A 9,575-nucleotide genomic window follows, 5' to 3' on the forward strand; every position below is an offset into this window, starting at 1 on the left:
GATAAAATATGAATAACGGAAGAAACGGCGTCAAAAACCGATTCCCGAAAAGAAAGTTATGCCCAAAACTAGTTTGGCACAAACCGGGGCCAAAAACCCTGAAACTGGAAAATATCGACCAGGAGGAAATTCCAAGAGTACACAACTCGACGAAATGTGAAAATGAATCCTGTACGTGGATCTAGGCTCAAAACAAGACATTTTGCAATAACTTTCATTAATTGCACAATGGCCCCTCCAAAAAGTGAAAACTGCATTTATGGCCCAGAATGAAAATATCTTCCTAAAATATTTTCCTAAAAACCTCTGAAATAAAATATCTTCAAAAGATATTTATGGAAAACACCCCATGAAAAGAAAATAATTTCAAAGAACTTTGCATCCATGCCCCTATGGACACCGGGAGCAACCAGAGTACTTTCTTGCAAAAGTAAAGATACGTATTTCGAGGAAACCACTCAAGATGAAGGCACTTGAAGTCAAAAACCAACTCCGAGCACGAGAAGTGAGGTTGTGCCAAAAATTGACAAACAGAGATAAGACAGAATAAGGAAAAGGACGAAATAGCGTATAGTGTCGAAAAACGAAAAATATGAAAATGACTCGATCCTCAAAGGAAGTTGTCAATCCACGGAAAAGAGTCTCAGGAACCAATTTCGAGCACTCGAGATGACACTAAGCGACACGAAACAGAACTCAGAAAAGAAAATTAAACGAAAAAAATTAATTCGTAAAATTTCAGGAAAAAAGGAAAGGAAGGAAAATTTTCGAGTCATTACAGGATGTCTAGCCACTCATGGTGATGATGCTCCAACCCTCAAGGGCTAATTCCATGGTTGAAATCTGCTCCTTGTTGATGAAGAGTCTCTAGCCTCCTCCTCCTCTAAGCTTCCTCTCCAAGAGATGATATGAAAATAATGTTGGCTCCACTTTTTGTAAGAACAATCCTTATCCTTATATAGGTAGGTCAAAATGATACCTAAAATGAGCTGGGGTCGTGCACACAATATTCCCTAATGATTAGACAAAGGACAACTTTCAATGAGATGGAATTTTAACTTTTTCGCACTGGAGGAAGTTCGATCGATCGAACCTTGAACTTGGATCGATTGAAAGTAAGTGAAATCGATCGAATTTAGGCTGGATCGATCCAACTGGTTGAGCTTTTTGGAAAAAGACAAATCCGAGATGTTTATGGGGGATATTTATGGGAAAAGGACAAAAGTGGTTAGTGGGTGGTACAGCTGTAGATAGGATCAATCATTTGAATAAGGACAAAAGTGTTCGATCGATCGAAGGATGGTGTTGGATCGATCGAACTTTTGGAATTTTATGTTTTTGGGGTCAAGGCTTGGATCTATCTTGAAGTGTTGAGATCGATTATTGTTCGATCGATCGAACCTTGAACTTGGATCGATCGAACTTTGCTGCTTGCCACCTTTGGCTTCATTTGCTTCCTTCTTTCTCCACTTTGCTCTTTTCTTTAATTAATCCCAGAATTGCTTCAATTAAGCTCTTATTTGGCTGAGTTAGCATATTTTCGGGATAAGTTCCTGAAAAAGGAAATAATACGAAATCAATCTAAAATGGTAAAGTAAGATAGATAAAAGTACTAGAATGCCTAAGCTTAAGGGGTTTAAATACGCACTTTTCAGTGCTCATCACACCCCCAAACTTAAATATTGCTAGTCTCTAGCAATGAACTAGAAAGTAAAGGAATGAAATAAAGAACTATACGAGTATGAATCTAGAAAATAATAAATAGATAATGCCACTTTTGTAGGGAACACGATTGCTCTTAGCACATGCAACAAGCCTTTTAAACCTCTAGGTTACTCCTAGTGGACGAGTGAAGTCTCGTGAGGGTTTCCAGAAATGGTACCCACAAACATTAAGCTCATTCTTTCGAAAAAGGCACCAATATTGCAAACAAGCATTGGGAGAAAACTACCTCAAGTATGCAATTTTTCAGCCCTTTTTAAGTAATCTCCCAAAATTTCAACATCAAGCAAGCAAGTATGGTCCTCCACACATCAAGAAAATGATCATGCAAATCAAAATAACTCTAGAATCCTTTTGAGTGGACCGGCATCAAATGTGTTGCTATTTAAGTCAACTAAAGAATTAATCACATCCTTACCCTCAAACTAGCACACAAATCTAGTACCGATCATCAAGACAAAAAGTGGACCTTTTATTAAAGCTTTATTGTTCTTGGTGCGCTTATTCTTTTCACTCATTTTTTTTATTTTTATTTTTTATTTTTTATTTTTTTTATTGAGGATCAAAGATAGAAGTATAGTGCAATGTGTTGATCTATTAAGCTTTCTAGCGATTCATGAGGTCGAGCGTTAGGTCAATGACTCCCAAACCAGACGGCTTTAGGGCACTAGGTGTTCAAACACCCCTACGGACTTACAAGCTCAAATCAACTAGGCTACAAATCAAGACAACAACCATTTAATCATTTCCTACTTCTCACCTTTTTGGGAGAAGTCCTCACTTTTATTGCTTTTGTTTCCCTTTTTTATTATTATTTATTTATTTATTTATTTATTTTGAATACAATTATTAACCTAGAGTTTGGGCCCTTCACCTTTCGGCGCGAGAAGTTCAATGCTTGATGAGGCTAGAATCCTGGCTACTTAGTGAAAAGGGATTGTTATCCACCTTTATAAAAAATGAAAGCTTTCAATGCACTACTAGCTCAATTGGGATATAACCAATTCAATAATTAACAAATCATGTACCCCACAAATGAATGCTAGTGTGCGCCGGTGCTAGTGTAGAAGACTAGAGTGAATCTCAAAACAATCACAAAATCAAAATGATGTGGACCACAAGTGCAAACAAGATATTAATTGTTCGAAAAATTTACTCCTAAATGGCATTCATAAGGCATACAAGGAGTATTGGACTCTCAAGTCAAGCAATTTTTAAATTTTAAGAAATATAGTCCTCAAAAGATCAAAATCATAGCTAAATATGGACCAATCATAGAAATATCCCTCAAATACACAAGTCATGCTAAAAATTCAAATTTAAAACTAACATTGTAGAGCACCATTCCCCCCAAACTTAAATTGCACAATGTCCTCAATGTGCAAAGAGAACAAACGAAAGAGTATACCAGTGTAACTAAGCAAGAATGATCGGGACTGAAGTATCCGAAGTGGGTGGCATGGCCCCCCTAAACTTGGGATGAACTGTGGTCCTGAAAATTAGCACTTGGATAAACTTATCAGATAAGAAAATGGGATAATCAGTGCACAGTGGTCATATAAGTGTTAATAGGATAAACAGATAACGAAATGAGAGAGGTATAAGGGTGGTCCTGAAAATTGGGTAGCACTCTCTCACTGAAGTCACTGTGATGCACCTGATGGAGTTAAACATACAGATATGAGAATACAATCATATGACATCCATAGCAAAAATAGATATATAAAATAGAGAAAGTGTAGGTACAACAAAAATATTAAAGCCGACAGACCGGCTGTAAAAATAATACAGTGATAGTAATAAAGTATCAAAAGGAGAGAGGGATCATAAGATGGAAAGGACTGGGAGCTCAAGAAGATGAGGTAGGACGGGTAGGTCTGGCTCCGCGGATGTCTCTGGATAAATCTCTGAATATGGTCGCGACATCCGTGCGGAAGGTAGCAAACTCAACTCTATGGGCTGTGAGGTCAGCTCGGATGGTAACAACAGCATCCTCGAGCGTCTGTAGACGTACTCCAAAGCCGGGGGTCATATCTGGAGTCTCAGGCATAGATGAATCAGTAGAAAGCTCCTGAGTCTGCTCCTGCTCATGAATTGGCGACCTGGCTAGAGAGTCCTGCTCTGCATCATCTACAGGGTGCTCTAAGTTGATGTCTAAATGTTCGGCAGCTGGATCGACTGGTGTATCGTCCGCTGCGGGATGTGCTGCTGTTCCCTCTGCCTATACCTGTGCCCCCTCCAGCTCCAACTCTGCTGCAGCCAGTACCGCGTGGTCCTGCAACCTGGTAAGAAGGGAGCGGTAGGTCTTATTCCAGTCCTTCCTGAGGAAGTGACAGGAACCTCTCTCAGGGTGCTCTCGAGAATGGATGGGATAACACTGGTCAATGAGAATCTGGGTGATGAGGTGGCTGAAAGGAAGAGACTTAGCTCATCCGGGCGTCTCCTTACTGATGTACTCATCATACAACTTCCTCATCATGCTCCAGATAAGAGCAGGAATGGACACCCAGTGCCCGGTGTAGAAAGAGTAAAGGGCTATTAGATAATCACTCCTTATCTGAATCTTGTGCCCTACCATGTATATATTCCGGTAAAGGACGGAATCAGTAAACCATAGGTTGTCTGGAAGGTATGTCCGGGTGGCAAAAGTCTCGCCACTGGCATGGTGACCTATGAGGGAAACTGCCATGTCGGCATATGAAGGCCTGAATAGCCTCGGATATGTGTCCTGAAGCTCTAGAGGACATTTGTGTGGACAACCGTAAGAGCGAGCTAAAGTGTCCACTGTAATGGGGATCGGATGGCCATCGATAGAAGTGACCATCTCGGCTGTGGTACGCGGCAATGGTTGGAGGTTCCGGTAGAATAATCGAACCAGTCGTGGGTAGACCGGCTCTGTAATGGGGGTAAGAATAGCGACTAGGCCCCTCTGAATAATATCCTGGTAGGTGGATCGGGTCAGCACCGATCGAGAGAAGAAGGCCGTGTCAAACTCTGACTCATGGTCGAGTGTCATGCGTGCATATCAAGGCGTGGGCCTATCACGCCGTAGATAAGCTGGCTGAGCAGGCTGAGGTGGTATATGTGAATGCTCAGCTCCAGTCTGCGGTGGAGATGGTGATGGAGTGAAAGCAGGATGAGCTGTAGAAGTGGATGGTGTGTGGTCATCCTCAGGCTCATGAGATGGTGACTGAGGTGGGGTAGCCTGTGCTGGCTCCCGCTGTGCATAAGAGGGCTCTGCGGGCTCCTCTATCTGTGGCCTAGTATGGCGGGTGGGCCCATGTTGCCTGTTGGCAACGGTCTTCCTCTTTACCATGGCCTGCAAAAAGAAAAACAAAAAATTGCAATGCGAGTTAGTGCCAGAATAAGAAATTTAAAAGCACGAAATAGAATCATGTATGTCAAGTAAAATAGACAAAACAAATATGACATGAATCTATGCAAGTGGTAGAATATGAAACATGCTAAACAATGTAAGTATGAAATGCATCTAATGTGGAATATCACAGGCATTGGGCATAGATATGATAGCATGAACATAGGATATAATGAATGAAGTGTGTGTGTGAGATCTGTGAAATTCGATCAATCATAAAAGAAGTGAGATCGATCACAAAAGTTGGATCGATTGAAAGTAAGTGAGATCGATCTCACTACTTCGATCGATCGAAGACATAAGTTCGATCGATCTCTCAAGATCGATCGGAGATACTAGTTCGATCAATTGAACTGTGCGACGATAAAAACCTAAAGGTCACAGATCTGTGACCTTGGAAGCATGGGGCCCACACGAACGTGTTCGTGGGCCTATCAACACAACAATTCAACAATTTCTAACACCCAATCATGGCCCATCCTTCCAAATCAAATCAAAATACAAAAATGTATTTGCATATATACAAATGTTCTTCAAGCTTCAACCATGGAGGATTTGATCATGAAAATGACATGGATTCAGCATATAAAGCATAGATACATGAGATTGAAGCTTGCAATCAACTATGGTGCTTCGGATCTTACCTCAACCGAATGAGAGAAATAGATGCGAAGAGGGGGTGAGATTTGAAATGCAATAGAGAGAAAGAGAGTCAAAGCTCATTGTGTTTCGCCGGAAAACACACCGGAGATGATGAAGATGGTTGAGGCTCACAGCGGCGCAGAGAGGGAGTGAGGGATAGGGTTTGAGAGGGTTGGATCGATCTAAAAACCCTCGGTTCTATTTTTAAAAACATTCCCGACAGAGTTCGATCGATCGAACTCAAATGTGATCGATCAAACTTTGATGAACTCTCTTCAAAGTTTTTTTTTTTTTTAATAAACACTTAATTAAAAATTAATTAAGATATTGTGGGATTTTTGAAAATGTAATAAAATAAATGAAAATAAAGTAAAATAAAATAAAATAATAAAAAAAATAAAAATGAAAATATTTTTGGATTTTTGAAAATTTAAAAAGTCAAAGTAAAGTTAAAATAGTGAAATGAAGATTGAGATCGATCGAAACAAGAGTTCGATCGATCAGACAGAGAGCAAAAATATGCAGGTTTTTGGTTAAAAAATTTGGCTAAGTGTTGGAATATGAGATCGATCAAACTGGGAAGTTGGATCGATCGAAGAACTTTCAGATCGATCTTGGAATGTTTCGAATGATCAGACAGAGAGCTGAAATATGCAGGTTGATGCAGGCTTAAAATTTTTCTAAGTGTTGATTCATGAGATCGATCGAACTTGGAAGTTGGATCGATCGAAGGTCTCTTGATCGATCTTAGAGTTGGTTCGAACGATGGGACAGAGAGGTGATTTGGATGCAGGTTTCTATAGGTTGAAATTTTTTCTAAGTGTTGGATGCAGAGAAGAGTTCGATCGATCGAACTCAAGTTTGAGATCGATCGAACTTTGCAGAATGCTCAATAATGACATGAAAGCTTATGCAATCCTCACCAAAGTTCCTTGAAATGCATATGAACCAAAAACAAGTATCTAGACTTCGTAAGAAATGAAATAAAAGATAGAAATGGGGAAGGAATAGGGTTTTGACACCCTACGAATGCTTTTGCTAGTCTTTAACGTCTCTAGCAAGCCATTGGGCTCTTTTAGCCCGGATCAAAGATCTTATAATGCATCCCCTCCTTGTTGGGGTGATAGATGCTTTGAACTCCATCCGACAAATGGTTATTTGAAGAACTTGTTGGATTAAGCTCAGAAGAAGTCTTTGGTCCCTTGTCTATGCAATTATAACCTTTGGGCTTCCATGCCCTTTCAAAGCAAGAATTTGAAACAAGACTTTTAGAATGCAAGGTTGAAGATGATCCTTTGGAAGTTTTGGTTTTACACAAAAGCTCATTTCCTTGGCATTGAAGAACATGACATTCATCTACAACATTAACTTCTCCTTCATATTTGTCAAATGAATTGGGTGTGGGATTAAAGATATTCAACTTCACCTTCATGTGGCCAAATGAAATCTTCATTATCCTCATCCTACAATTGATGTTGGCATTAGCGGTTGCCAAGAAAGGACTGCCAAGGATAACGGGAATTTGGCTCTTAGGATTGGGAACCGGTTCCGTGTCTATGACAACGAAATCAACCGGGAAGAAGAATTTGTCAATCCTTATCCAAACATCCTCAATTATACCCCTAGGCTTCTTAATGGATTGGTTGGCAAGTTACAAAACTACCGACGTCGGTTTCAATTCACCTATGCCCAATTTGACATAAACCAAGTATGGAAGAAGGTTAACACTTGCTCCTAAGTTAAGAAGCACCCAATTAATGATATGATCACCAATAATGCATGATGTAGTTGGTGAACCGGGGTCCTTAAACTTTGGAAGAGTGTTATGTTGCAAAATTGAGCTTACTTGCTTGGTCAAAACCACTTTTCTTGGTGCTTAGCTCTTGTTCTTCTGCTTTTGGGTGCACAAGTTTTTCAAGAATTTTGCATAAGCCGGAATTTGCTTGATTGCATCCAATAGTGGAAGATTAACTTTCACTTGCCTAAACATTTCCATGATTTCATTAGTTTTTGCCTTTTGCTTGTTTTTTGAAATGAATCCTTTTAAGGCATCCGGAAATGGAACCTTTGGTTCAAACACTTTTTCAAAATTTTCTTTTGAACTCTCTTCAACACAAGAAGTTTTCAAATCATTTTGCAATAAAACCTTTTCAACATCATTTTTCAAAACTTCTTTTTCAAACACATCTTTTAAAACTTTCTTATTTACAAGATCATGTATATGCAATGAAGGAGGAATGTGATGTGAAACGGGACGGGTGACAACTTGAGGTTGCACCGGTTCACTCTCTTCATAAGACATTCTAACTTGATTGTCCACAATCCTACCACTTCGCAAGGTAGTCACCGCATTAACATGTTCAATGGTGTGGCCTTCCGATGAGGAATGGGTTTCCACAACACATTGTTGCTTAGGTGGGGCATTTATAGGCATCTTTCCTTTCTCTCTTGCATTGAGAGTTCTTGCTATTTGCCCTACTTGGGTTTCTTGCTTAGTAATAGATTGAGAGTGAGAATGAAGCAATTGAGTGTTAGCCTTTAAAGTGCCCAAAGCATTCAAAACTTTCTCTTCAAAGGCGGGACTTATAGTATTTCCTTGGGAATAGGATTGGTTGGGAAAATGAGAATTAGCAAATTAATTCCCTTGTGATTGATAGGGTCTATAACCTTGGGATCCTTAGTTTTGAAGTGGAGGTGGAATGTACTTCCCTTGAAAACCGCCTTGGGAAGGGTTTGAGCCCTCTCCTTGGTTTTTCCAAGAGAAATTTAGATGATTCCTCTAACTTGGATTATAATGAGTACCATAAGGATTGTTCCCTTGGTTCACAAAAGCCGTATTGACTTGTTCATTAGGTTCACTTTGCACTTGTCCGTGAGGACAATGAGAAGTAGAATGAAGAACACTAGAACAAGTCATACATGTTTCATTTGATGCACGATGAGAATGGTTAGGGAAGGAAGATACTTGGTTCGCCGAGTTTTGGTTAATAAAAAATTGATCAAACCTTTAAGACAAAGACTTCATTTCGGCGGCTATTTCATTTGAATGTTTGACTTGATGTAAGCTAACACTCTTCCTACCTTGTGAATTTCTACCATTCATGAATGATAGTGTTCTATGCAAAGAATTTTCACTGCCATACTCATGCCTATCAATGTATGAGCCACCCATAGAAGCATCAACCATACCCTTATAGTTGTCCGATAAGCTCTCAAAGAAGTATTGAACTAATTGCCATTTGGGCATGTCATGATGTGGACACTTCCTAAGCAATTCATTGAAGCGTTCCCATGCCTCATGAAATGTTTCTCCATCCCCATGTGAAAATTCTCGAATTGAGGTCCTCATGGCATTAGTCTTAGAAACCAGATAGTACTTCTTCAAGAACTCTTGTTGCATTTCTGCCCAAGAAGTGATTGAAAAAGGCCTAAGATTGTTAAACCAATACTTTGCCTTGTCTTTTAAGGTGAATGAAAAAAGTTTGAATCTTAAAACCTCTTCCGGCATGTCCGTATATTTTACGGTGGAACATACTTCAAGAAACTCATCCAAATGCTTGTAAGGTTCTTCACTTGGAAGCCCATGATAGTTAGGAAGCATTTGAATGGTTTGTGGCTTAATTTCATAATGATGTGCTCTAAATGGAGGCAATTGGATGCATGTAGGTGCATTATACTCATTAGGCACATAATGGTCTCTTAAAGCAAGAGGTGGATTAGCTACTTGAGGTGCAACATGAACACCTTGGTTTTGAATTCGTTGATTGTTGATGGGAGGTTGTGGAGCATACATTGGCCTTGGCATTCCATATAGAACTTGGCCTTGTTGTTGTGG

General features: G+C 39.7%; 1 pseudogene; it reads left to right on the top strand.

Moving 5' to 3' along the window:
* The first annotated feature begins 8,985 nt into the window (after positions 1-8,985).
* On the top strand, positions 8,986-9,084 carry LOC132267948 (small nucleolar RNA R71; annotated as a pseudogene).
* Positions 9,085-9,575: the final 491 nt, after the last annotated feature.

This window comes from Cornus florida, unplaced genomic scaffold, assembly GCF_030987335.1.
Source record: "Cornus florida cultivar Cherokee Brave unplaced genomic scaffold, ASM3098733v1 CherokeeBrave_3.0.0_Hap2_Chr07, whole genome shotgun sequence".
In the NCBI taxonomy this organism is placed as follows: domain Eukaryota; kingdom Viridiplantae; phylum Streptophyta; class Magnoliopsida; order Cornales; family Cornaceae; genus Cornus; species Cornus florida.